Here is a 25,073-nt window from a genome sequence, read left to right on the forward strand (position 1 = left end):
TTTATTCACTTTATTTTTTTGCCCAAGACACAAAAAATATCAGCACCTGACACCGTGACAGGTGCACACTGCATGCGTCAGTTTCCTAATTTTTCCTAATTTAATGCATTAAGAATCTGTGTGTTTTTTTTTTTAAATTATTTCTGTTTTTACTTTTGTTTATGATGTTAATGGAGCTAATTGTTTTTTTTTCATCATGAGTTGAGCAAGGCCTTAAAAATAATAAAAACACATCTCACGCTTACATTTTTTGAGGGGGAAAACACACATAATGATGGATTTAAAGGTGGTATTTAAGTATAATTCCATTTGCACACTTTAAAATACCTCACACCATAATGCTCAGTGACATAACAGTCATTCATGAAGTATGTTCCCTCCGTTCAGCTCCTTTTCCTTCCTTGACATAAGCTGGTTCTTAACCATGAGTCATGTGATAATCCCTTGGCACAAACACAAACCTCTTTCAGTAATATACACACACATTCAAACTAACAAACACCGGTGTTCATGAGGATTAGCCTACTGGAGAGGAATGGAGGCGAGGGAAGGGGAGGAAATAACGGGGCAGAGGAGAGACGCGGGGAGCTTTTAGCCCTGTCATGGTTTTTTTTTGTTCCATGAAATCATGAGACCCGAAGACGGAGAGGCCACAAGACTTCAATTTGCAGCACAATCCGACACTCTTCCATGAGAAGGAAAAGACAGACAGGCAGGAGGATCTGAGATGTAGCTCAGCTAACAAGTGTTTGAATTTCCTCAGTCAGACACATAAACCTTCTCTCTGAGCCGCAGCAGGAGGCTGAGGTACACGCTATTTAGCTTAGCACCATGAATGGGGGTGGGTAGGAAGTGTTAGCATACTTCAGTCAAAAGTCATCACATTTTACCCTTCGCCTGCAGTAATATATCGAGGTTGCAGTGAAATATTTGTTATGAAATTATTTGAAAACACAAGATGCACGACACATAGCCGGAAGTACTTTCATGACTGGGCTGGAGAGGATGAGGAGGGTTGCTGCTGTACACACCAACACACGGAACCTGATATATTTTATTACTTCTGAGAGCCAGATAGCTCCCAAAGGCTAATTTTAATCTGTGGACCCTAGTAGACAACCCCTAAAACAGAGTTCAATAACAGTATAATATGTGCACTATATATATATATATATATATATATATATATATATATATATATATATATATATATATATATATATATATGTCAAAAGTAAATTACAGTTTACAAACTATATACAACATCAGTAATGACTAACGCTTCCCATTCACTACCGTTCATTGTTCTAAGCTAACCTGCAGTCAGCTGATCCCCGTGGGTCTCTGACCCGTGAAGCAGCACAGGGGAGGGAAAGGTCATGTGTGACAGAGGGGATGATGGATGACAGAACCATCTCCCAAAAAGTTCCTTAAAGTCAACAGAAAATGTACGCAATAATCTTATCGGTGGGTTCACTTCCATCGATTGTGTTCTCAGGAGCAAAGAGGAAAATAAGAAAAGAACCGGAGAATTCTGCTCTGGTTTGACCTGACAGCCATCGGTCCGTCTCACCTGACTGTCACTCGGCAACATGGCGGCAAAGCCTGCCAGGCTGGTACACAACCTGTTGTCTGACTGGAGGGGATTTGAGCAGTTAATTTAATCACAGTGACATAGAAACTGCTCCTGACTTAGTGGATCTGTGATTCATTTAGAGGCCGGGAGTCAAGGACCATGACTCAGGCAGGCGTGATCAGCCAGTAATGGGATTAAGTCACATCCTCCTCTGAGCTGCATGCTCCCCGTGGCTCAGCACTTCCAACTGGGTGAAAGAGAACCAAGCTGCTGGTTAGGACAAGAAGGTTTTTCCTTTTGTTGGTGTCATGCATTCACTTATAGACAAAATTTCAACTAACTTATGCCCCCCCCCCCCAAAAAAAACCTTGTACTTCCAGCCTTGTTTCATTTTGCTCAGCAGCAGCGGATGCAGTCGTCTCCAGTTAGAGCTGTTGTTTCAAGTGTCAGGTTGGTGGTTTGTTTCGAGCTGGGGTTTCAGTGTCGGGGAGGCTCAGAGAGAGAACATTAGTAATCAAAGGTCGACCAGAAGAAAAGCTTAAGTGTTTATGGTTTAGATCAGTGCATGGTGAGAAGATTTTCACGTTTTTATGTTTCACGTAATGGATGAAATAGTGTGTAAACACAGGATCAAATATCAACATATGAATAGGTCTCCTCCACACTCACGCCGTTCTTGTGAGCGATGACTTTCAAACAACAATCGGATCAGAACAGTCCAAATACTTTAATTTGCACTTGCAAATACTGAGTAATGGTCACATTTAAAATATTTCACACAATAACTCACAAGAACAAATGGCTGGTTTAAAAGCTGCAAAATTCAAGAATTTGAAGAAAGCTAATAATTATTAATAAATAAGTAAATCCACATAACCTTTGGAAAAGTGCAGACAGAAAGTGTAACTTTACCTGTAAGAAAATAATAGATTTGTGAAATAATTATTTTTTTTAAAAATTGAATCGGGGGCAAAGCGAGTTGGCTGAGCAACCGCTGAGGATCTTCGGAGCCAATAGCATAAACACATTGCTATCACGTGATATCTGTGTCGTCATCAACCTCGGGGGCTCCCAGGTGTTGAATTAACCGAAAAAATGTCTAAGAAACGACTGTCATTTAGTCATTCATCTAAAAAAATAACAAAACAAAAAAAACCCTGTCGGACCAGCAAAGCAGCGAGACGAGGGTCAATAGTGGTTCATCATTTCCACGCTGGTCGAAGCCGAAAGACGGAGAGAGGCTGAGAAATCATGCCAGGGTGGCCACTTTCCGACCGGACAGGTATGCTAAGCTAACTAACATTAGCACTGGCTCCAGTTAGCTAGGTTCATGCTGGTATTGTTCGTGTGTGAAATCATCATCGAATGTATCATGACGAGTGAGACCACATGAACAGTCTGTTTCATTGGCCGCTGTTCCAACTCCGAGCTCATGTTGTGAGTTGTGTCGCCATGGCAACCAGTGGAACTGTTCATTGCACCAGGATTGAGAACGACACCCTCTGACCGTGACGTGTAAACGCAGCCCATTGCACCTTTTTGAGTATGTTACATGAACAGCGCAGACCCCAGATGAGGGCTCACTGAAAATTATCTACAGGAAATGTTTTCCCTAGTACACTTATATGTTAGCTGTTAGCTTTGCGTGTTAGCAATGGCTAGGCTAACTAGCTTTAGCAACAGGTGTAAACAGCTTGTGGACCTGGCTAAAAGCCTGCGAGCTAGATTCACGACCACTCAACAAGTTTGTACCGTTTCTACACGTGTGTGTGTTAAAAGCTTTCTCCTCGGAGCCACGCCAAACAAATCTCCCTTGCTTGTTTCAGTACCGTTCAGTTTCGTGCTTCAAAATAAAAGACTCATCGCGTTCGACAGAGCACTTAAAGCAAAACCTGCGGGAAGGAGTCACTCCTAAATACCCGATGAATAATTTAATTTACTGCAGCCAATTAGATTGAGTGAGCAATGCCATCCCACGTGGTCGTGCGTATGGAACTGTTGGCGCTAAGTACCCTACATTAACATTAAACATACAGTATGACGTAGCACAACAGGTGGACAGCTGGTAATGAACCAAAGCTGACGAAATAAATGGCAATCCATATCTCAATAAAGGTGGTACATGGTTAAAAAACTGTGTTAAATGCTCATAAAATATGTTAAGGTTAAGATTTTCACTGTGAAAAATACAAATAAATAAACATGAACATCAAATTTCCCTTTTTGCAGATTTAGCTTCTGCTTGCACTGGAATCTTAATGCAATGTCCTCTAAAATATATTAGTGACTTACCTTTAGCAGTACATATCTAGTATACAGTATGCATATGTTTACAGTATTTGTTTGACCCTCTGCCCAGACAAAAGTGAGAAGACAGTACCCTCTGCTGGCTAATACCACTACCTACAACGTCAGCCTTTACTACAATTAAAAATAAACCCCATCATGTATTACTTCAACAGGTATCTTACAGGTTTATTTGTTTAGTAAATAAATGCAATTTTTTTTATCTGTTTTATTCTACACCCAACTGAAAAGAAGTAGGAAAGTAACTGACATCACCATCAGTATCCATCTGAAGAAGACGCAAACGCAAGGAGAGTTCCTTGTTATTCACATTCAAACTATGAAAGTAAAGGACTTTGCCATGTTACACTTCTTAAGTTGCACATGTTTTATTTACAGAATTATACTTGGAGCCAGTGAAGTGTGTAAAGCTTCTCCCACAACCAGTATGAGAGTGTTGCAGTACTAAAACTGTGTCAGAGGAACATAAGGGCTCGACATAAGGATGCACCATCAAGAAATACCTCCAGACATTTTCCACTAGCGTCTGAGAATAACTGGCAGTGAAGGCCAGGCACAGGCAGGCTGAAAAAGTCTATGTAAAGCCAGTTTGTAAGAAATATGGGGATTCAGTTATATTTTGACCTCACATGAAAAGCAGTTGCATATTGACATATGTGAACTTACCAGTAAAAACTAGATGTTAATACAGTAAAATTATACAGGCTTAGGAAGGAATGAAGTGCACAAATTTATAATTAATTTCACCAAAAACAATAACAATAGTAATTGGTTTTGTGCATTCAGTAAGTATCAAAACACACCGGTTAGATGTTAGCAGTGTTTGTGGGTGGAAGTAGAACCAGGATTACGTGAATAGTCCAGCAAATACAAAAAGTGTCGCTCTGTTTTACAAAACATGATGATACAGCTGAGTCGTAGTCAGCCAGCAGGCTACACTGCTGCACTGTGCTCAGACAGCCACCTCCTCCTCCTCTTTCTTCATGCTTTATTCAGTTGTTCCAGCAAAATTATACACATACACCTTCATGTTTAACAGAAGAATGTGGATATGGATTCTTCCCTCGAAACTCTTGGTAAGAAAGTAAATACAGCGAAAGCAAATGTCCAACTTTACAAAATAGCGCCCCCAAAGTCCACCAATATTCGTTACTGGTTATTTTAGCCATGAATAACTGAATGAAACAAAGGAAAATATGGAATTAGGAATCTTTCACACAAATATTTGATTTTGAATCAGTGTAAATTGTTCATTCGCTTTAAAAAATATTGTCCATATCAACAACAAATACCGTACTTACTGTACATGGTCTTAATGCCAGAAAGAAAGAAAAAAAATCATCTCTCATAGAAGCCTTGTGGATATTTATGGGAACACTAAGTAGCGTAGCTCATAACAGCGACCTGAAGTCGATGAGTTCTTCCTGTCAGTCACGGGAGGCTCAACAACGGCCCCCCTGAAAGCCTCAGACGAGCCTTGACAGTGACGTCTTCATGTGCAGCTGCAGTTCTCTCTCTGCGTTCTCTTCCTTCCAGTCTGTAGATTGACCTTCTCAATTATAACTTTAATTAAATTATAGAGGACCAAAGATAATTAGCTTAAGGGGAAAAATTGAACACTCTAATGGCATTATGCTGGATTGTCACCAGGATGGTCATAAAGCCATAAATTCCCTGTCTCATACAGTGTGTATATACTGTGTGTATATGTATATAAAGTATTACTGCATCTGATGGTGCAGTTTCAGAAGTGCGACAATTCGAAATAGAAATGTTTAGAAATCGCTCATTTTTACTAGAAAACATCACATTTAAAATGATTTTAAATGTTGGTGTTTGTGGAGAGGCTGATTATCTTTGGGAGCTCCAGGCTCATCAGAGGAGAGCAGGGCTCCCAAATTTCTGGGACTTTCATTTTGGGGTCGGTAGCTGAAACCTTGACTTTTAGGAGAAGTTAAAAAATAAAAAAAAATAAGAATAATTATCATCATCTTCCTCATGATCATTTAAAGTCAAATAAGATCAAATAACATGTTCAAAATAAGAATGAAAAGAGCTGTCAGAACTTACAGTTCTTCCCGATCCATCTTTTTGAATCTTAGCGCCTGTGCTACTTTATGCTAATTGTTGCGTTGTCCCACTGATCCTGCTCTTCTTCACATTTTTAGGGAGCGTGGGTTGGGATGTGACATGGTTAAGTGGATAATGGGCTTAGAAAGCTGCTGAATTTTTTATTTTGAGATTCAAATATGTTCAACTTTTTTTGTGACATTTTAAGTTTGGGCATTTTTATCTAGCAAAAGTCACAAAAATAAACAGGTCACATATAAGCTGTTGAACAGAAGTCTGCTATGGATGTTTTTGGTCTTAAACTCTGGGGTATTGAATTGGGATTGTCTGCAGTCGGACGCGAGGCACATTGTCTGTAACTACACTGAACAAACGACAAGCGACTCGAGCAAGCTAAAGGATGAATCCAAGCTTTTCCACAACTTTGCACCAACTACTGACAGCTAGGAGCTACAGAGTGTAAGACCTGGCTTCATGTTTTAGTTGTCAGATTCCCCATCCCAGGAACCTCAGCTGCCAGATCCAGATTCCCCATCCTAGGAACCTCAGCTACCAAATCCAGATTCCCCATCCCAGGGTCCCCCAGCTGTGGCTCATTGGATGGGTTATTGTTGTGAGACGTGCAGGAGTGGGAGGGACAAGCTGACTCGCAGGATTCTCTAATTCCCGTCAGTGCTCATCATCCACCTCACTTTTAAAAATGGTCTCAGTGTTATGCAAAGATCAGCAGGCTCTGATGGGGGCTCATTACATGGCGGATATGTGGAGGCAGAGCTTCCTCATCAGGGCCACGCTAGAGGAACCTGCACCCCTGGTGCACCTCAGATGAACAAACCCTTCTCATCCTGTCTTCCACGTCTTGCTGTCCATTTCTTTCTTTCCCACCTGATTCCTTCTCTTCTCTGTTCCTTGAGTGCACATCTAAGCACCTCGTTCCCTCTTCAGACCTTGTAGCACAATGAAAGGTTCATGCTGACATGGTAATGAAAAAGTAATGTGAGGGAAATGTCAGAGTGTAATGTTTCTGTATATTTACTTGTGTGGTAATATCAGGAGGCTCAGCAGGGATTTGTTTTTCACTCAATAATGTTTAATGCACAGAACAACTGCTGCATGACAGAGCAATAAAATCTTACACAGGCTACCTCTGCTTAGCTCTGTGCTACCAAATACAGATAAATCATTTAATTCTGAGACATGTCACACTTTACAAATGCTATCAGTCGAAATGGAATAATTTTGACAGGCATAATTCATCTGGGTGATGCTCACAATAATTTATCCACCATTTTACAGCCACAGCAGCTCAAAGTTCCAAAGCGACAGTTGAGCCAGCTACTTCCAGTTAGCCCTCTGCTAACGTGAACGTGAATACTGTTTCATATTTTGATCCTGCGCACCTTCAGACCTTGTAAATGTTATCAAACCAACTGGATCAGTTTACCCACTGTTTTATTGCCCCTTCTTTCACAATAGGAAAAAGTGTTTTGGGGCCACAGTGCGTCATGGAATGGGGGAGGGATTGCCAAAGGTGACAATGTATTTCCATTTCTTGGGACCTTTTTAAATGACAGTTGTTAAAAAGATTCATCTTGGAGCTGCTGAAGAACATGCACATGGTGCACCAGCTGTGTGATATAGTGGACTTCTGCGACACCACTGTGTTTACCAGCCTGTAATGGATGGTCTCTTTGTTAACCCTCATCCCAGGTTCTCTCCTCTATCACCTTTTGTGCCTCCTGGACAATAAATCACACGAGAATCCCGGTGAGGAGGGTTCAATACTTCATAGAGCTGCTGTCACCTGGCGCTCCATCATCCATCCTGAGGTGAGCACTAACTCAGCCAAGATTTCCTCAGTATCATGCTTTCAAATTGATTCGCTTTACTTGTTGAACAGGCTATTATTTGATTACCATTGATAATCAGTAATTGCATGAATGGAGGCTCTTGTGTCTGGGAAGGGTGACAGTATACAGATGAGTGTTAAAGATGTGAGGAAGAGTTGAGGTGAAATATGAATCACCCTCCTGCTTTTTGTCAGGAAATATAAAATACAGCTACCACAGCTTCTGTGTGCATGTATCCATTTTTTCAGAGGATAAAACAGATTTGTTGAAATGCTGTCAACGCTTCAAGCCTGTGGGTGGCTGTTTTCCATGTCAGCAGTTCAGTGACATCTGAAGGTTGCTGATGCTAATTGGAGCACAACGTAGCCGTGAAGAGGCAACAAAGTCTTTTCAACAAGCCCGCTAACGCTGGCTATATTAACGGTTTAGGCTATTTCAACATCCAGAATTTAAACAGTCTGCTGTTCTGTTTTCAATCCACTTGAGACACTTGAAGAAGTTTCCACTGATGTCTAGGGGGCTTTTTATTCAGGTTATCAGTGGTGTTAGTTGCTAGCATCAGCAACTTGGAGCTTTGCATGACAAAAATCCTCTATTCTGCAAACTCATATATGCACTTATGATACAATATGACACAATGATGCATCTAAAATGCACAAATTACTAACCACATGGCATGGATGGTATGAAGTGTGTTTTTACGTACCTAGACATGCAAAAAGGAACTTTATGTTCGTGAGGATAGGAAATGCAGACCAGTCTGTTCTAGTGAGCCTACTGAAGTCTGCGGTCGTCAGCCCAGGGCAGCAGTTCCAGGCCTGAGTGTTGGCTGCTAACAAACCCACACAACGGTTCATTCTGTCCAGGACATGCCTCACCATATATGGTGCTCACCTCCCCGTTGTCGTCCAGAGTGAATCAAACCATAGACATAACAAAGAGAGAGCAGTAGTCTGGTTGCATTGGATGAATCATGTCAGGAAAAAAGGTTGGGGTTTTTGTTTTGTTTTGTTTTGCTTTTAACTGATGAACATGTTTTTCTTGACAGCAGAGCCGTCCCACGATGCATGTGTTGCTGGTACGACCTTGCTCATGACTTCTGCCCATCACTGCCCCATCTAAGCTTAATGCTTTGGATTGGTTCTGCAGTGCAGGTTTTTAAACCTCTAATTGTTTCCAACTGCTTTTACTGACAAAATCCTGGTTTACAATGAGCCCAGACATCGACAGGACCAGTAGGAGACGGTCCAAGCAAACAAAAGCAGAAGGCTTGTACGTAGGATGGGTTTAGCAGGACAAGATAGGTGGACATGCAGAAGCAGAAAAGCAGAATGTTTGGAACAGAAAGAAAAGAACGATGCAAAAAAAAATACTTACAGCAAAGGGTAGCCTCTTGCTTTCTTCTTTCTTTCTTTCTTTCTTTCTTACTGTCTTTCTCTTCAGCCAACCTCTGGCTGACAAGAAGGGAAAAGCAATTAACGTCACTGTCACTGTCCATCTATTATCCTCTGTCTTAATGGTAGATGACAAATTATGGAGTGCAATATGGGATGGCATGTCCCCCCTCCTACACCCGTGTGTGTGTGTGTGTGTGTGTGTGTGTGTGGGGGGGGGGGGGGGGGGGTGATGCAGTTTCCAACATTCACCTTATAGTGCTTCTATAACTCAGAGACACCAGTCTTCTATAGTGTATTCGGCATGTGAGGTATCAGACTGGAATAATAAGGATTTTCAATTCAGAAGTCACATGACATCATCTCTAACTCATCTACGAACTTACAGGGCAAATGTATTGGAGTTCAGCAGCAGCAGCTGGAGATCTTGTTCATGTATCAGCACACTGGTTTTCAGCCATTTCTGCTATTCAGGCATTGGTTAATTGTTAGTTGTGGATTCTCTATAATGAGAAAGTCAAGTACAGGAAAGGCTTGGCATAACAGTGGCAACCGCACCAGACCTTGCTGCTAGGCAACGGCAACACGGACACCAAAGGATTGCAAGTTCTCGTCCTGGCTTTTCATCTCTATTCAAAATATACAAGGCTTCATGTCCATTTCAGGTTGTTGCAATGCAGCTTTTCCAGTTTGTAGTCATAAAGCCAAGTTAGCTAAAGGGTACATTGGCTATTAGCTAACTTGGCTAACATTGCTCTCTTAGAGTCTAACGCCACTGCAGTTAACGAGCTGGTAAAGTAGATGAAAAAGTTAGCACATTCTCATCAGAGATATCATGAAATTGAATCGTAGAAATATAGTTAAACACATCACAACTTGTAAATTTAAAGCTTTTAAGATGAAATCAACTTGGAGTGTGGACACCACAAGAGGGGGACGTTCGTATGGTTGAGTGAATATGATAAACTCAACCCCATTTCAGGGCATCAACATGAAGAAAATACCAGGCAAGCGACTGATGTGTGGATCAGCGTCTCCCACTGGCCAACTTCAACCAAGTTCAGCTCTCTCCTTGCAGAGGCGTTTCAGCTGAGTTGATATATCACGCTGTTCCTTTAAATGCCCCCCCCCCCCCTTGTTTTATATCAGCACTGTCCAGGTAGCTGTTACATTTCTCCCACCTCTGCTCATCACCTCTGGGTTTCATGTCTCCACATATGACGGCGTCTACGACCGGATGGCTCGGCACCAGAGGGCTCGACTGAGTCAGTGCTCATTTCTCTGATAGAAAGGTCTCCCCCGACTTCACCTCAGGCACACTCTGCTTCTTAGTGCCAGCCACAAATGTTGTTTCTCATCTTCGAGACCATCAACCTGCAGGCCCCCGCCCCCTCATCCCCCCAGCTGTCTTCCCTTGTATTTAACATCTGTTTGGTTTGGGTTTGGCTTTTCCTCCGGAAGATGTTGCACAAGTAGTCCTTTCCTTTACGTCTTACGTACGAAACGGAATGTCGGCATTCAGCTTTTGTTGATTCTTACTGCTCCTAATCCACGGGTCAACTCAGTAACCTGCGAGTGATTACATGGTGCGTTGACGGATGTGCCATGGCTATACGGCCACCCACGCTTGCCTCTTTGAATCAAGTTTCACATGACAGCACTTTCTCACACTTGCACTCGACAGCACACACAAACACACACACAGATGTCGTTGGCTTTGCTTGTAATTAGTACACAAGGAAAAAAAATAGCTTCAGAAAGGGTATTTTTCCTCTTCCTCCAACCATTCATTCCCATGATGGGGAAAGAAAATGAAAGAACAGAGGGGGGTTGGAGCCCTGCAGCTTCCTCCAGCATCATCAGGTCCATGTCATGCTAAGGCTCAGAAAATAGGCTACACATGCAAAGAGAGTAAACGCTCTTCTGACAAGAGCCATTACAGTAAGATTATGGCGAGCAGTGCAGTAAAAGGAAATGTATTTCTTTATCCTCACAGAAATCAAACATCCCTGATCTGGCCCGACCCCTGATCCTCACTAGTTCGAATCATTAGTAGGTAAAACTTTGAGTCCACCGAGATTATTCAAGCCGATCATTTTATTATAAACTGCGTTTTCCAGAGCGCCGCGTTGTAACCAGAGAACAGCCGTGCGGTTTGTTTTGAGTCGAGTGCAACCCAAATCCTTATGCATCCGTCTGGCACGCAGGTCGCCAGAGACGAAGAGGCACTGCAGCAACAAAACCAAGTTAGCAGCGGCGGCGGCTCATCTTTGCCATTTCTCATAACTTCTGGCTTTAAAAACTTAAGACAAACCAAAGAACTGCTATTTGCAATTGCTTGGTTGTGATGTCCAAATGAAAGGTGCTGGCTCGACCACATTGAACTTTTATCAGCCACCTGAGAAAGCTTTCACATCCTCAGTTGCTAGTGTGCAAGCTAACGCTGAGGTTGCTAAACATGTTTAATGTTAGTTATATGGTAGTGTTTGTATGCTACTTACTCTGGAGGAGGTTAACTTGATTTGTCTGGTGTTTGATGAATGTTTTATAAGATGAGGGTGTCCCAGTCGTAACTGTGATTTTATCCGTGTGTCATACTGTGCAGCTGATGCTAAACTGAGAGAACGCCATATTTGAGGGGAAGAGTCAATTTGAGGAGAGAAAGAGGGGAAAAGGGAGACTTGACTTGGACTGGCGGGGTAAAAAGTGAGCATTTCCAATTTGTAGTTAAGTCATGAAGTTTCACATCTCTGTACTAAAGCATCACGTAACTAAAAGGGTGCTCGGCGAGATCAGACCTCTGCTAAGGTCCATGTAATTAAAAATAAACTGAAATGTCCTGATCGCTCCTAAAATTGTATGAGTTCCTCCGTGGCCTGTGCTCCATCCAAACACCAAGTTTTTGAAAACTCTTTGGCGAAGGTAATAAACAGATCCAAATGATAAAATACCTATCAGCTGGGTTTGAATCGGTCTGCTTCAGAAAAAAAAAAAAAAAAGCAGAACCAAATATCAAAGCCTTGTACCTCTAATTGATTGCTTGCGTCATAGTTTCTCTGAGGAGCAAAATGACTTGACATCTTGGCATTTGCAGGTTCAGAGAAAACAGTATATCTGCTCTCTTTGGGGTTTAGAGGCGGCACACATTAAAGATCATAGGGCGACGGCAAATCCGGCTGTTTTCAATGAACTTTCCTTTTTAGAGAAGACATTATAAATACCATTTCTGACTGGGGGCTCATCGAATTACTGTGCTCTCCACTGTAGTGCAGCTCAGGTGCGGTCGAGAGAATGTGCCTTTGTATTGAACCTGGTCACAGAAATAAGCAGTGGTGCATTGAAGTGTTTTTACACTGCAACAGTAAGGCTGCTATTCAAAGAACGGTGGTGGAAAGACACACGCAAGAGGCTGCATTTATCTCCAAGAGGATGTAAGAGAGAGAGAGAGAGAGAGAGCGCACGCACGCACAGAAAATATCAGAATCTGTGTCCACTAGGTGGAACTAGAGAGCACTCACTTGTTATGAAGTGTCGCACGTGAAGACATCACAATGTAATTTTGATGGCGACCATTAAATGAACCAGCTGATCTGAATCAGCAGGAGGCTCCGACTGGAGTTAGAAGTTGTGCGGTGATGCTAACTTCTTAGTTTCTACTGAAGGAGAAATGGATTCGGGTAAGTGACACATTTCAGTCTCTGCTGAAAGACTGAAGTGTGCTTTCACCTTGTTATGTAAACGTTACTAATTTTTTATTTTATGAGCTGGATACATTATTTGAAAAAGATACATTTGCCCTCATTGTGGCAAACTCATTAGAGCGAAGAGAACTTTGTGGCTGTGAGACCAAGTTAAGCAGTTTAACAACTTCTGCTCTGTGTGAGATGTCCCCACTTTACCTTCTGAACATTCTGGTAATTAAAATGACTTGCGAGGTTAATAAAAGCAAAACAAAAACTGTGTATCTGCCCAGTGATTCTTATCTGATCCAAAATTCAACGATTTTTTTTCTCCCTTCAACCGTAAAAATCAGCTGGAAAAGTCCCGCTAACTAATGGCATCATAGCCTCCTTGGTAGAGGTTGACTCCTCCTCTTTGAAGTGACTCCCCTCACCCCAGCCTCCTGCAGTCTCCTCCTCTGGAACCCGTCAACTGTGTGTTCAGAAATGTAATTAACCTTGCTTTAACCTGCCGGGCTTTTTCAGAGGCTATTCGTCTTGTTACTTAACACCACTCACCAGCACCTCAACCCTCCCAGGCTCTTTTATCTCAGCCTGTGTTGCATCAGGCTGCATAAGCAGTTAAATGTGGCACCTCTTTTGTCTTCATGAAGGGTCAACATGAATGACGTTGGAAGTGGTCAAGGATGCTGGTTCATTCTAATCTGGTAATCTCAGAATTAGCAGAGTGTCGCACTATGGTCACGAGATTTGAAGTGAGGGAAGTGAAAAGCCTTTACTTCCGCTGTCCTGCCTGCTTGTGATTGATGCATTTACATTTGCGATCCGGACCCACAGCAGTTGTGTGTTTGAGATACTACATGGAGTTTGTGGATTAAGAGGCTGCTTTTGTGTTTTTTACACAACTGCGTATGCTGAAATCTGCATCAGAGCTAGAGAGAGAAATGAAAATCTATTTATTAAGCTCACTCATCGCCTGTTAGCTTGTTTTAGTCAGCTCAAAGTCCAGGATCTATCAGCACTATGAGGCAAGTTCAAATCTTCCAACATATTGTGTACCAAAAACAAATGGAAGGCGGTGATTCGCAATCACACAGGAGGTCACAAAGGTTTCCATGGAAAATGAGTGGACTTCCAAGTGCATGAACGACCTCTCGGGTATTCCCAAATAAAGTGTCTTGTCTCAGACAGACTCTCAAGTGCAGCAGCTGGTAAGACACATGTCTAACTTTTATGTGTGTGTACTTTAAAGGCAAAAACAACAACAACAACAAAAAAACGCTCCCTGGGGTGGAGTAAATCCAGGAACGAGAGAATTCCTACTGAAAACAAACCTTTTCTTCATTGGTTAGCATGATTCAGTCGCCCCTCCAAAGCAATCACCCAGCGCTTTGGAAGTTTTGGCAAAAATACGTAATTACCTTTTCAAAATGTTCTCATTTTCACTGGTGTGTGTGCGTGTGTATGAGTGGGATGATGAGTGGAGTGTGTAATTACAGGGAAAACAAAGCAGTTGCTCCTGATCCATTCTACAGCAGACCTCACTAACAACACCTTTTCTTTTTTTTCTTTTTTTAATGCACAAAATTACGTGCCCACCAGGGCATGTAATTAGAAATCAATTAAACTCTGTATCACACATCCAACTAAATGGCTCAAAACAATTTAGCTGTGTATTGTAAGTGTACTCCCCGAAGGCTGTAATACCGAGAGGTTTGGAGACGACGGAAATGTCAAGTTCACTCGCTAGTATAACACACATTTACTCCAGATGTTTGTGTGAGTGTTTTTGCGGGAGTCATTTGACATACAGATGTTTGTTTGTTTGTTTGTTTGATTTTCATGTATTTCTCTCAGTTGCTGGAAAAAAGTTTTGAACGGTTTGTTTGTTCATGCAAATATGTATGTGTTGCCGGGATCCAACTTTACTGGAGTTGTTGAGTTGTTCTGTGCGTCTCGGTTATACACAGGATAAACATGTTTTTTTTAACCATGGTAACCAAAGGGTTAAGGGAACCCATGGAGATGCTAACTTCCTGTTGGGACTACAAAAATGCCTCATCCCTGCAGCTTTTTGGTGAAAGTTCAGCTCATTTAATTCTATAAGGAAATACACACACACACACACACACACACACACACACACACACACACACACACACACACACACACACACCCCCGCCACCTTCACGGTCTCTGTTACGAGTTTGTGTGTCAAGTTCATTAAATCCCGTGTCGTGTTTCAGGACTCAGACTTCATTTACGTCTCGATGCAGGGCGACATGACACCCTCAGCTCAGCACATCAGCACAGGCACTGTACAGTAAAGAGTTTTACAATCCGTTTGAAAGCAAATGCAGATCCTGTCATGTGTTTGAATTTCCTCATCTTCTTTTTTTCTCCTTGTGTGTGTGTGGCAGAATGTCGTGTGACTACTTTGATTTGTGGTTGAGCAGGTGGTTTGCTGTCTGTAACTCCCATCTTCGCGATGGGGGTTCGATTCTAAAAGCGGTTTATCACCTCCGTTGTTTATGAACAAGACTGTGAGTAAAGGTAGCGATGTCATGGTCATGACACAAACAACGGGGCTCGCCACTTGAGTGTTCATGCGTGAGTGTGCAGGCGTGAGCTCAATCAGTGAGTGTTGGGTTGTATTCATTTCAACCCTCAAATTAAACAACAGCTGCTGAATTGAAATGCAAATACACTTCCACATTTGGATGGAGTGAGTTCGGGGGATGTCCTTCCAGGCTTCCTTCCTCCTCCTTGAGATGCCTCCATTCCTGATGGCTGTTTCAGAGAGCCGAGGAGAGCGGGGCTCATTCAGAATGGCTCTTCTCAAGCCGTGCGGAATGGGATGGGCCTGTGGGGATTACTTACTTTTTGCCCAGACATCTGCTTTCAGCGCTTTTTGGGAGTAAATCGGCAACATGCCTTCCGAACACACGAATATAAAGCTGCTACTGAAACTTCCTGCTGCACGTGCTGACCTGCAGCTCAATTGCAGAAGAATACAGACCGCTTGATCCTGCGCCCGCTGCTGGTGGAATCTGCTTCAGCAGTTTCTTTTGTAGGGAAATACGAATAATTCATGTTGGTAATAGATGCAGTTACTTTCCTCAGATTTCAGCACTGGTGACTTCATTCATTAGAATTGGTATATTTGTTATTTTCCTGAATAAATACAGCTTGGATGTGTCTGTGTTTTAAAGGGACATGATTTGAAAAAAAATCTCATGCAATGCATTGAAATCTTTAACATGTACTGTTCAGGTTTGCTTTGGAATGAGGAGAAGCCTCGTCTGTCTCTGGAAATAGCCTGCTTGAATAGCTCAATGTGTTGTTGATCACCTGGGAGGAAAACAGAATTCCCTCATCAACAAAAGCGATGCTATATTTAATGAAAACGCACACATTTATTCACTGAACAGTGTCTGAAACTACTGGAGGATGCGCGCACACACACACACACATAAATATATATATATGTGTGTGTGTGTGTGTGTTATATCTAACAGTCTTAGAGATTCGTGTCTCCCCAGAGTAATCCTCCTCATCGTCTCGCACAAAGTTGGCCATGGTTAGAGCTGCAGTCGCTTTCCAGTCGTCAACAAACGTTTTGTTTTTTTGGTCAAAGTTTTGGGGCTTTGTGTTACAGCTAGTAATTTTTATTGTTATTTCTTTACAAATGTTGTACACAGCCATTGTTACTTGAATGCATCCAAAGATAATTTTGGAGAAAAGTGTATTTGATTGTTTGTCAGAAGTATGCTAACACTTCCTACATGCTATCATTCATTGTGCTAGGCTAGCTAGCTGGTCTGGGTAGGATGGACAAGATGAGTATTTACCATACCAGTTTCCTATATAAATTGAGTCCATTTACCATTCCATTTATTCAATTCAAAAAGGTTGTTTGTTTTTTTAAATTTCAAGCACTCACTAATGTTTTGAACAAAGATATTTTTCTCATATCCGGTCTTTGTGTCTCTAGAATGCAGAAGAGGCCAGCCACGTTAGCTCGAAGCTAACAGCGACCCTTTTGACCATCTGCTAATGTCAGTTTACAGTCTCTTAAGTGAAGCAGTTCACATATTCTTATTCAGCCGTGTGCTCAATAATCCACAACACTTGTATTTGTTAAAAGAAACAAAAAACTATCGCCCTTCCAGTTCAGTGCTACCATGAAAAAGTGCAGGATTTGCTATTGTGAACTAGCATTGAACTTCAAGTGTTGGTTTTTAGCTAAAATGGGAATACTTTTGGATTACAGCACATATTGCTTGACAAAGAAGACATGGATTATACCAGATGATGCACTTCAGGGTTTGTAACTGGACGTTTTTTTGGAAGGTTTTGCTGTTGTTGGCTAACTGTCACCGTTAGCTTCAAGCTAAATATAAGTAGCTGGCTCTTTCTGCGTTCTGGAGTCACAAAGACATCACACAGTGATGAAAAACACCCCTATGAGCTCAAGACACTTATCTGTGCGTACTTGAAGGGTAAAATACTTTTCCAGCAGTTCGGAACAAAGACCCGCATTGCTGTTTACTGAAGATCTAGACCTAGTATTAAATTTTATGAGCCCAGAGTACCTTCATAATGCTTTCTCTGGTTCTAATCCAATTATAGTTTGATTAGAATCAATTGAGATGGAGGCTGTTATGACAGTGGTGGATTTTACTCGTCCATTAACAGCGAATCCCCTCCCAGGAGCCTCATCTCTGCTCCCCCTGAACTCAGCAGTGTTTCTGCCAACCACCTGCATCACTGTTGTTTATATGGAAATGCTCACTCCAGTCCGGAGGATGCGTGACTACTATTGATTTCAGTCTCTCTATGACTCCATCCTCCCCTCCCCTCTCTCACTCACGCTTCCCCCCGCCTCCCCCTGCCTCTCTCTCTTTCTTGGACTGCAGCAGAGGAAGCGCTGCATCGAGGAAGACGAACGGGAGATCTCTCGGCGCGATGCCCGCTACCTCCGTGGCCGTGGAGGGAGGGAAATGAGGGAGCACACTCTTCACTCTCCCCCGAGCTCGCTGCTCCTCCACACGGTCAGTATTATCATTTGTCTTCGCCAAACTGCAACTTCATTTTGTTTTAGAGCTTTTTTTTTTTTTTTTTTTTTAGTGCAACACCGATCGGCTCGGTTTTGTTTTCATCATATCCAGGGTGGAAATGTTGGATGCACCTGCCCGTTTTGCATCGTTTTGTTTGGCGATGATGATGATGGTGGTGGTGGTGGTGGTGGTGGTGAAGGAGGTGGTGGTGGTGGTGGTGATGGACTCCGTGCCGTGATTGACGGAAAAGTTGAGTAACTTCCTGAGTCGTGGAGCTACAGCATCGTTGAAGTGTGATCAGAATATCAAATTCAGCTCATAGACTAATCAGAGCAGGGTTTTAAATCCGAGCGCCTTCAGATTGAGTTGTGTTCTTCTGGCAAAGTCCCTTTTCATGAAATGCAGAGAAGTGTGTGTGCTTGGAGCCCTGGCTGGGCGTGCAGAGAGAACATGAAATCAGTGGTTTGAGGTTTGGCTGAGAAGCTGAGGCCCAGGTTTCACTACAGGTTTTAATCTTTGAAATTAGCCTGAAAGACACAGAAAAACTGTCAAATTGACTGTGGATTGGAGAGAAAGTTGAGGGGCAGGAAAAGATTAAATGGCCAAATGAAGAAGCGCCAACACTGCATTGCAGTCGTACGCCTCCATGAGGTTTTCACCTGTCACGGTGACCTTTGACCTCCTAAATCCTGAAGGCTCACCCTGGAGTCCTAAGGAATATTTGGTTGAGATCTGAAGAAATTTCCCCTGAAGGCTTTCCTGAGATAACATGACCTTTGACCTTGAATTTTTTTTTTCTCAAGATCATCCCGAAGTCCCAATGAATCTTTGTTTCAAATTTAAGGGGGGGGGGGGGATCCTTCTGGGACTTAGCAGCATTTGTAGTGACCTTTGACCCTGGCCACCCAAAAAAAAATTGCAAGTTCAAATTTGAAGAAATGCCCTCAACGCATTTGTTGTATCGTATAGTATGTCGTATAGTATAATCTGGGTGTGAGAGGGTTAAGTTGTGTGTGTGTGTGTGTGTGTGTGTGTGTGTGTTTGATTCCTCTGTGGCGACACGGGCTCAAAGATGCAAGCAGGGAGTGGAGCTGGACTCTTCAGTAGGAGCCGCTTTGGAGAGGTCGCACCTTAATGTAAGTTGTAAATTGTCACTTCGCCAGTGTCTGTGTTACAGCTTTCTCGTTGCCACGGTGATTCCCGCCAATGCAGCTCAACTAGTTAGGAGCCATAATGACTAAGCACTTTTCACATCATGCAGAGACCCAACGAGGCCAAGCGCTCTTCAGAAGGACCCCTCCTCACCCAAAATGAGACGCTGGTCTCCCCTTTTTGTGTTTATTCGAATGACAACAACCCCGAACGCACCTGGGCCCATTAAGATAAAAAATGACAATGATGAGGCGAGTTAGAAAAGTGAGGGTTACCTTTCCTCCTCCTGCCCCCCCATACTTGGAGGTTTATCAGCGAAATGCGTGACTCTCAGAATTGATGGCTGGACTGAGAGGCTTTCCTATGGGTTTTTTTTGTTTTTGCTTTTTTTTTGTTTGTTTGTTTTGCCTGAAATTAAGTTTGTAGAGTAATATGTTTGTAGTTCCGAGCACACTTTTTTTTTTGGCGGAAACGGTATCTTAGAGGACTCACTCGAGTGATGACATCACCACTCCGGGCTGTGCAGCACAGAATTTGTTAAAAAGCACAAACGATGTGGAAGATCCGACTTCATGTGATGATGTAGAGAGTTTGAGGAAGTTGTCGGGTTTTCAGTGAAAAAGTGGAACACATGAATGTGAAAATGAGCATACGTGTGTGTTGATATCTGTAAAAAAAAAAATCTGAGTCATCAGGATATTTGTGTCTTTTAACTCGGTTACATGTGTGTGTCCGGGGGGGGGTGCAGTCGTGATTGCGGTGAGATGACTTCCACGCACGGTGCCCAGGCAACCCCCCGAGCCCTCACCCTGCACATGCAAGCAGAGTGAACCTGCAGTGAGGGAGGGGGTGGGGGTCCATCCATTACTCAGTGCTCGATGCAGTGTGGTGATACTTGTATAACTGCTCAGCACACTGTGCCGCCGCCTGGCTCGCAGGATTGATTCTGCAGGACAGCCCCAAATCTAATTATGGGACGCTGCTCGCGTCAGAAGGCTGCGTGGTGATTGATGTTCCTCCCTGGCCGCAGCTCAGCGGAGCCACAGGCTGCAACAACAAAAGCTGCGTGTGGAAAGAGTGCATGCAGGAGTCCCAGGTGGCTGAATCACAAGTTTGATTGGATCTCATTCTGTCCAGGTGTTTGCTTGAAGGCTTCCTGGATGAAGGTTCAGTTTGAATAGATGTTTGTCCAGTACCCGAGTCAGTCAATGAATGTTTGCTTTTGGTCTGGATACCTCCGTGTTTGCTCTCGCTGCAGCTGATGACAATCCAGCCACCTATTCAACCAGATTGCGTTTTATCTCAGCATCGGTGGGAAGACAAAGGAGGGTTTGTGGCCGGCTTTAATGGATCTGCGTCGCATGTCAGAGAGTAAAGACGTGATCACCTGATGAAGAGGTGCGACCCTTAAAGACGAGTGATGCGGGGGCAGCTGATTGAGCGTTAACTCTTTCGTGAATTGTGACCTGAAGTACTGAGAAAGGCATCCTCAAATAAAATGTGTGATTATCATTATTGCGGACTGCGGGGATGAGGTGTTTTTGTCCCAGAAGTTAAAGTGGCCCTGGGTGTCCTTGTCCAGGAGCCAACGGGATTTTTACGTTTTATGGCGGGCGGATTCTTGCAAGAAAATCAGCTCAGTGTACGTGAGACACTTGTGGGCAACCCACGTTTTTAAAGACACAAAAAGTTTTTTTTTTAAATCCCTGTTGTGGTTTTTACTGATTTATTTTACTCTGCAGAACAAAACAAATTCTTGTTGAAAATCCTTGTAAAAAGCTGTGGTCTTAATTTGGGCGTATTAACACCCCCCCCCCCCAAAAAAAAGTTGACTTGGAGAAGAGGGAGCTGGACGCTCAGCAATGCTAAATCGTTTGACTGATTCCTGCACATCCCTCGAGGATCCAGATCTGACCACCCAGCAAAGGTCGGGGCGTTTGGTGGAAAAAGTGATTAAATAAAGATAAAAGAATTGTTCAAGTTCGGCAGAGACTCTCGCTGTTGCTGTGAAACAATGTCAGATAGTATTTTTAGACTTCTTTGTATGGATTAATAAAACATTATACAAAGCGTGAACTAATGTGCTTTAGAGGCAGATTTTTGTAGCGCCAGGCTGTTTCCTTCATGGCACAGTACGCTACGCTAAACAGCTGCAGGCCGCTTCCTCATATTTACCATTCAAGCATGTAAATGGGATGAATCTTCCTCTTTAACCATCTGCAGCGAGATTTCCCTGAATGTGGCTTATATTGGAGAAAAAATAAAAACAAACTGCAGACGCATTTTCTCTCAGAAAAATCATTGTTGAAGAGAAAAAAAGATCCCATTTTTTAAACGGAACTATATATTAAACCATTGTTTTGGGGCTTTAAGCTTTTAGCTCACACAAAGCAAAGAAAGCTTGGTTTTGCTGATGTTGGACAGGTACACACACCAAGGTGTGGTGCAGATTACTGGAGGATGATGTGTCAGGGCCAGGTTTCGCCTCACGTCGCTGTGTGAAGGTGCAGGACCAGCAGAGGGCGGCGAAAAAGATCAGGATCAAACCCTGCCTCCTGCCACGGTCGGCGTGAGTGTTAACCGCTACTTTATGCTTCTTGAGATTCTAACCAGGCACTTGGCTCATATGCCAAATGGTGTGTGTGTATTCCCAGAATCATGCCAAGAGTGTGTGTGACAAAGTGAGAATGTGATAACCTGGCATGAGAACAGGATACTCACACACACACACATACACGCGCAGATGTATGATGCGAGAGCTTGGGCTTGAGGCAGTAATACCTGCAGGCAAACAATGCACTTGCAACTATGGCCACTATGACTAGGAATACTTCCTCCTCTAGACTTCACCGTATCACAATGCCTGTGAAAGTAATCATCGATCTGTTTGATCCAGTAACAACTGGGAATTCTAGAGGAGCCGTAAGATTAAATCTTCAGAAGAAACTTCAGACTCGGTTGGTGGAAGTTTTTAGTTGTCTTGCTTTGTTCTCCCATCAGCCCTTAAAATACAATAGAGACCTGACTGGTGGTGCATGAAGCTGCAACACTTCACCTTCCCAGCGTGAAGGAAAGACTAGCGCGCTGCTGCTCTCGTGTTCAGACAGTAAAATGAAAGCACAACTAATGAGCCTCTTTCATTGGAATGAATGGCGCCCCGCCCCCAACTATGTGTCTAGTTCTCTGATTACATTTATGACTCAGCCAACCCCAGCAGTGTTGCTCTGGAGTGAATTTGCAGCAGAAGTTAAAGTAAAAGGAGGATCTTCATTGTTATTCTACATAGATGTAGCATGTAACCCGTCTTCCATGGAGCCGTGTGGCCACAAGCAGCACTCAGGGGCCGACTCCGGGTCGTTTCACCAGTCTCGTGGTCAAGAGTTCTGTTTTTGAGCTGTGGATTTGTGACAGACGTGCAGGACACTGTCTCTCCGATACAACAGCTCAACTTTGTTCATCCAAATCACCAGTTCAGGTGAACATTTTTAGAAAATTCGTAGTCAAATTCATTAAGTTAAAAGAGCTTTCTTTGAGGTGCTGGTTGATTCAATGCTAAAGCTTCATGATTGCGTCAAAGTTACTTCTCTACAATCCAAGCCTCTCGTGTGTGTAGCATCTGCAGAGCTTGGTATAATTCACACAATAACATTGAACGCTGTGTGCAGCCATCTGTGGGCACCACCGAGAGCCTGCAGGGCTGCACGTCACGTGCATGTACATACTGTCAACCATCTATGTCGCATTCAGATGCAGAACCGCATGTTAATACTGCTCCAAAACCTCAATCGGCCTATGAAAAATATTTTGGAATGCGACAACGTCCCGCATGAAGCAGTTGTGTACCAGGAGCGTGCATCGTAGGTGTGTGTCCGTGTGTGTGTCCGTGTGTGCGACTTGGTGAGTGATTAATGAACGTGGCTGGATGGCGTCAGCGGGCCATGACAGCACGACAGCCAGGAAATCATTTCTCCTCGCTCGGCGGACTGCTGATTCAGAGCTTGCAGAAATTTTGCTGATTGCTAAAATCGCATCATAAGGTCGCTGTTATAATAACCCCAATCACCGGCTAAGGTGAGGGGGTGTCGCCATCAAGAAAAGAAATAAAAGTGGCCTTAAATCACACTGTCTGTTTATGAGGTGCAAGGACGAAGGTTGTGGTTGACTTATTAAAAAACCACGTTCACATCAGCGGTGTACATTGTGTGAAAACGCCGCTGGACGTTGACTTTCAGACTTCTGCAGCCATGTGTAGTTTAACCAGCGCAGGAGAAGGAAATGTCAGCATTAATGACCATTTGCATAAGGATGAGAGCGGTTAGCCTCATGAATAATGAAATGTCAACAGAAGAGGGATATCTCCCAGTCTCTGCATCAAGACGATGACTTTCACTGGGATGGCGAGAGAGCAGGAAGAAAGACAGAGGAGAGATTGACAGTTGTATAAGAGGGGAGCCCACAGAGGAGCCTTGGGGGGTGGGGGGCTGAGACAAAGAATTATACACAGACCTGCAGCCCGGTTATGCGCCATTATTCTTTTTATTAGAAAACCTCTCGATGTTGCAGTGCAGTGAGTTGATTGGTTATTTTGGCCATTTGGTGCAGGAACTCTCCGAGCGTATCATGAGGTTTATCACCGAGTTCAACCTTTAGTCTCAAGCCTGCCGTCGGAGGAGCTGCGGAGCTGGAAATGACTTTGGGGAAGTTTGCAAAGAGCACTGTGCTTAGATACGCAGAGTACATGTCTATTCCTGTAGTACCTTTTTTTAGCCTATTCTCAGTAGTTTAAAAAGTACATCTAGTGCCTTAAATGGGTGACCACCATTTCCGTGGTATTACCGTCAGAATGCTCCTGCATCTTACTCTCTACTCAGCTCTTCTGGATAAGTAGGCAGTCCCATGGTTGCCATGGAAAGAGAAAAAAACATTTTGTAGCCATAACAGCCTGGTTGTTCCCACACATGGATCAGTTAGTGGTTCACTCGATGCAACTTGTTCCCACACTTTCATCAACTCCAGGCCATGAGATGTCATTTTTCCCAAATTTTGTTTATTGGCTGATAATTAATCAAAGCGCAAGAATAACTTCTATCTCATGGCCACAGATTTCGCTCCAAGTACTTTAACCAAGTATTAGTACACCCATTGTACACAGAACATGTATGACAGTGTTTTCTTCTCCCTAAGTACTTACAGAGAAGATAAAACAAGAGGAACGGGCTTGAAACAAACAGAGATGAAGGACCTCAAAGAGCAGATACCCCCCACTGAAGTGGTATCAGATCCAGATCAGTTCAAAATGTGATTATTCTTCAGCATGTCGTCTTTCATCAGATCGCCGGCAGTTTATCGATGTAATATATTGAAGTTGAATCTTTTGTGGCTTAATCTGCGGAATAGCCAGTGTAGTAGTAGTAGTAGTAGTAGTCGCAGTAGTAGGAGTAGTTGTAGTACTAAAGCCTGTGTTTTTCAGCAGCAGGATGTTTCTGCTGAAAATGAAACAGGGGAGTTGCAGCTGCCAATCAACGAGCTGAAACTGGCTGTAGGAGAACTGCAGAGCTGAAACGCCAGGATGTTCTCTGGTGTTGAAGTCACCTGCTCCAGTGTCCTGCGAGCTCTAACCCTATAACCCATTAAAGCTATTTTCACTGTTTTCTACTTCATTATGTTGCTGCATTGCACCAAAATCTCTTTGCGTCGCAGTGGAGCCCCGGTGCTTATGTTCAAATGACAGATTCCAACTGATGTTTTATCTAATCCAGCAGAGCAAAGGTGAGCAGAAACACCATACATCAAGCTGCCAGCGTCTATTCGGGCACTTAACCCAATCTCACAGCTCGCAGGAAGCTCCCACTCCAGGGCTGCAGACACAGAAAGAGGAGTTTAGCCGATGTAGAAAAGATGGACTCAATTACACGACTTCATAGCTGCGCGGTGTCATCTTACCACTGTTGTTTCCTCGCCATGGATTACAGTGACGTCACCTT

The 25,073-nt window shown here is 43.2% G+C and overlaps 1 protein-coding gene across 5 annotated transcripts in view; it reads left to right on the forward strand.

Annotated features, from left to right (window-relative positions):
• Window positions 1–2,635: 2,635 nt before the first annotated feature.
• The window catches only part of LOC147243652 (synaptic vesicle glycoprotein 2C-like), a 50,936-nt gene continuing 28,498 nt past the window's right edge, over window positions 2,636–25,073 (forward strand). For 3 of the 5 annotated variants that reach the window (XR_015110376.1, XM_086187296.1, XM_086187300.1), the window contains exons 1-3: window positions 2,636–2,858; window positions 7,664–7,782; window positions 17,797–17,931. The gene's annotated coding sequence lies outside the window, so the exon portion shown is untranslated. Of the gene's footprint in view, window positions 2,859–7,663; window positions 7,783–17,796; window positions 17,932–19,009; window positions 19,074–25,073 lie in introns of all 5 variants that reach the window. The other 2 variants (XM_086187297.1, XM_086187298.1) reach the window with 2 other exon arrangements.

The sequence above is a fragment of the Aulostomus chinensis genome, chromosome 19, assembly GCF_037954235.1.
Source record: "Aulostomus chinensis isolate RoL2024-O1b breed Wild chromosome 19, RoL_Achi_v1.0, whole genome shotgun sequence".
NCBI classification, from domain to species: Eukaryota; Metazoa; Chordata; class Actinopteri; order Syngnathiformes; family Aulostomidae; genus Aulostomus; species Aulostomus chinensis.